We start from the raw sequence: 4274 nt of genomic DNA, 5'->3' as shown, positions 1-4274 counted from the left end.
ATTGGTGGTTGGTCTCTTCCCCAAACTGGAGCCACCACAAGCTTCCCATGGCAGGATGGGAGAAGAAGGCCAACACCTGAGTGCTGGGGACTATGCCAGTGAGGGAATAATGAATTTATGTGTGTGGGTATTGTAACTGGTTAGGAGAACCTTTGCCGAAAGCCAACCTTTGCCAAGACCTCTCCCATGGAGATGACCTGACAAGGTAAAGAAGATGCTTGGTGACTTAACCTGGAGAACTAGCACTCATTAAAGGGACCATAAAGTTCACACGCAACACTACAACTACATTCTCCCTGGATGTCCCATGGAACTGTCTTTTGTGAAAACTGCTCTGGGTTAACTGCAGCTGAAGCACGTCTATCCTGGTCCCATCCTGACAAGTCTCCCTCAGCAGTCCCCTTGCTGCTGCTTCTCTATAAATCAGGCCTGCTGTACAAGAATGCAGTAGTGGAAGGTGCATTGGCGAGCTCTTCATTGCAGGTGATTCATAGATTCATAGATTGTGAGGGGCTGGAAGGGACCTTGCAAGATCATTGGGTCCAGCCCCCATGCCCTGGGCAGGAAAGACAACTGGGGTCAGGCGACCCCAGCGAGGTGACTGTCCAGTCTCCTCCTGAAGATGCCCAGGGTAGGTGACTGCACGACCTGTGGAGGGAGCTTATTCCACAGTCTGGACACCCTGACTGTGAAGAAGTTTTCCCTAGTGTTAAGCCTGAACCCATCTTCCAGGAGTTTGTGGCCATCACTCCTGGTTTTCCCCAAGGGTGCCCTGATGAACAGTTGTTCACTGAGCCCTTGATGTATTCCCCTGATGTAGCAATAAGCTGCTACCCTCTCAGCCTTCTCTTTTTTAGGCTGAAGAGACCCAAGTCCCTCAGCCTTTCCTCGTATGGCTCACCATGCAAGTCTCTGATCATACAGGTGGCTCTTCTCTGGACTCTCTCAAGCTTTTCCACATCCTTGTTGAAGTGCGGTGCCCAGGACTGGATGCAATACTCCAGCTGCGGTCTCACCAGTGCTGAGTAAAGTGGAAGAATCACCTCCTTGGTTTTGCTTGAGATGCATCAGTTGATGCATGCCACTGTATTGTTGGCCCTGCTGGCTACAGCATCACCCTGCCGGCTCATGTTCATCCTGTGGTCTATTATTCCCTCCAAGTCCCTTTCAGTCAGGCTGCTAGTCATTTGGTGCCACCAAGCCTGTAAGTATGTTGGGGATTATTCATCCCCAGGTGGAGCACTTGACATTTCTCAATTTTGAACTTCATCTGGTTCTGGTCCGCCCAACTTGCCAGCCTGTCCAGGTCCGCCTGTATCTGTAGCCTATCTTCAGAGGTGACCATGCATCCCTATAACTTGGTGTTGTCCACGAACAAGGATGAAGCAGGTGCATCAGTGGCCTTCTGACTACCATCTCCTTGAGGCTTTTGAGGTACTTCTACCACTGCCACCTGCTCCTGTAAACGCACAGTTGTGCAAACTAGCTTAAGATGGCAATACAATGATGTTCCTACTGCTGGGGTCAAAACGATGGTGTTTAAAATATTCCTTCCAGGCAGTTGCTATAATTCATGCTGCATGATAGGAGCACACCCCTGCCTGGCCCAGCAGGAGCTGGCTGGCAGTCTAGAGTTGTTAGGGGTCACGCTGGAGCAGTGTGCAAGGAAAAAGAAAGGTTAAATGCTGCAATAGAAAATGCCATTCAGCTTCCAGGAAGTGGAAAACAGGCAAAGAAGAATACAGGAGTGCTGGGAGAGTCAGAGACAGGGAACTCGGGGCAAATGCCATGGAGGACTGTCTGTACTCAAGCCCTTTTAGTCGCAATTGCCCTCAGCTATGCTGCAAAGTGGTTGAGAGGTAAGTAGCAATTTAAGAAACTGCAGATGTTGACCCAGAGCACGACTTGCCAGCTCAGGTTGTCCTTGCCTCAGGACATGGCTACAGGGATCTTCCGTACGGATGGTAGGGTGACGTGGGCAGAACGCAAACCCCAAAGCACAGATAACCCTCTGTTATCAGAGAGTAATACTGAGGTAGAAGAGGGAGTTATTAGCTCCGGCACATCCGGCTTCACAGCTGCTGGTATCAGCGTTATCCTGCCTTAATTTACATCGGTTTCCCTTTCCATTTAGTAAAATTACTCCAGATTTACACCACTATAAGAAAGATCAGAATCAGATGTTTTGGGAACATGAGAGGGAAGAATGCTTTTCCTTAGGTCATGGAAACTAATATTATATTTTAAATTTGTGTAGAGGACTGGCTATGGTGTTTTTTTTAACACGAAAAGCCTATCTAGCAGTCTTTGTCTAACTAAGTAGCATATTTGAATAATAAGTAGAATGACTTGAAGGAAGGAAAGTGAAAGCAATAGAGAAGAAATTAGAGTAGATCCTTTAATAAATAATTAAATGCTTTTTTTTCCCACTAGATCATCTTTCCTCTGTAATATAGCCTTTAAAATGCTCTGTTCCTGGCTATCATGGTTTCAAGCTCATCTTGTCTCCTTGTTTCAAAGAAATAGTAAACATGCAAAAAACCCCACCTTATGTCTGTTTGTTTCCAAACTCAGGTTGTAAAAAGTTGGGGAACACGATTCAGTGATCATGATCTGGCTCCTTTTCTGGCCAGATCCCAGCCCTCTATCCTAGGAGCAGAGCAGGGATTCAAGTCAGTCATCTAGTCTGTGCTCAGAGCAGCGTATCACTACACGTTTAGTTCCTGTTATAAATGTTTGATAGAGGATTATTTTTCTCTTATTTGAAACTAATTGCAATGTGCAGGCTGGGGGAGGGGGGTTGTTTTTGTTTGGTTTTTCTGTTTTACATTTTCCATTGGGAATGCAAAAATCAATGGTGACATCAGTTTAATACTTGAACCACTCTCCACAAGAGAAGGAAATATATCCTGTGCTTACGAGAAATAGAGTGGAAGACTTTATTGTATTTTTTTCTATCTCTAATGACTATGATCCTAATTAGGAAACTGATACAAGCAGTAGCTTAAAACCTACAGAGCTCTGTGTGTAAACAGTTCTTCATGTTATACTGTTGCATACTAAATACAAAATTAATTATGCATGCCTATTGCTAGGGAGTTTAAAAGCCTTGCCATATTCTCCCAAGCAGAGTAGATTTACAGACCAAGACTAACTTGGCTTTCATTTGAAAACAGGTTGTCAGTAAGACTAAAGCAAGGCCACTGTTGTACATTAAAAGGAGCGTTGACTAGTTTAGAACAGCAGAAGATCAGTTAGGACCCCTGGGTTCAATTTTCTTACTTGGGCAAATCCCTTAACTTTTGTCTCTTGCATCTTTTCATCTCTACAAAAGACAGATAAGACTATTCACCCTTCTCGCAGGGATATAGTGAGGCTTAATAATTTATCTAAACATTGGTGAGAAGCTTGCATAAGCAGATACCCTGCTGTGAAAGGTATGCTGTTATTAGGGAAAAGTGAACTTCAGGCACTATGATGGATCCTAAATTAGAAGCACAAATGGTACAGAAAAGGCTACCTTCATAAAGTAAAAGTCAAACAGAGCAAACAAATAAACCCAGGAGCCTAGCCAGCAGCATTAGACTATATAGTTTTGTCACTATTTTGGTCACTATATATGTTCTTTATATAGGGAGACACATGATGAAAACTAACTGGATTACTGATTTCCAGCCACAATATGATGGACAGATAAATTGATCAATAAGGAGTAAAATACCAGCTATACCTCTGATATGACATCATTTGAGATTGGTTCTCGTCAGCCTGAAATAGTGGAAATCCTGTTATAATTACTTTTTATTTTTGAGGTAGCCACTAAGCCTTCCAATATGACTTTTTATCAAGCTGCGCTTTATTGGATAAAGAAATCCCTCAGGACCATGCATAACAAGGAAAGGGATGATCTCCTACCTAACAAACTTGGGTTCAGGTCCTATTTTTGCTGGGGGTTTGTGGAGAGCCCTTGAGAGAGTCACTTCGGCCCCTGGCACAGGTTTACTCAATAGCATGACGGGATCTATTCCCCAATCCCAGTGACTGTGCTCCTGCCATGATACACCTGTATGGCAAGATGCACAATTTGGGATGAGGGATCAGATCCCAATCACATCATTACTTGCCAGTGCAGGGGAAGCCTGGGATCAGCAAGTAGAAAGCTGGATGTCTGGTGAATGGATGTGGTCCTGGGACCAGGACCGACCATCAGCTTCTCAGCTCCAGGACTGCTCCAGAGTCTTGAACCAGCTCCATTGCCAGCCTGGGCCTGAACT

Source organism: Alligator sinensis, unplaced genomic scaffold, assembly GCF_000455745.1.
Source record: "Alligator sinensis unplaced genomic scaffold, ASM45574v1 scaffold172_1, whole genome shotgun sequence".
NCBI lineage: Eukaryota > Metazoa > Chordata > Crocodylia > Alligatoridae > Alligator > Alligator sinensis.
This window is presented reverse-complemented; position numbering follows the sequence as displayed.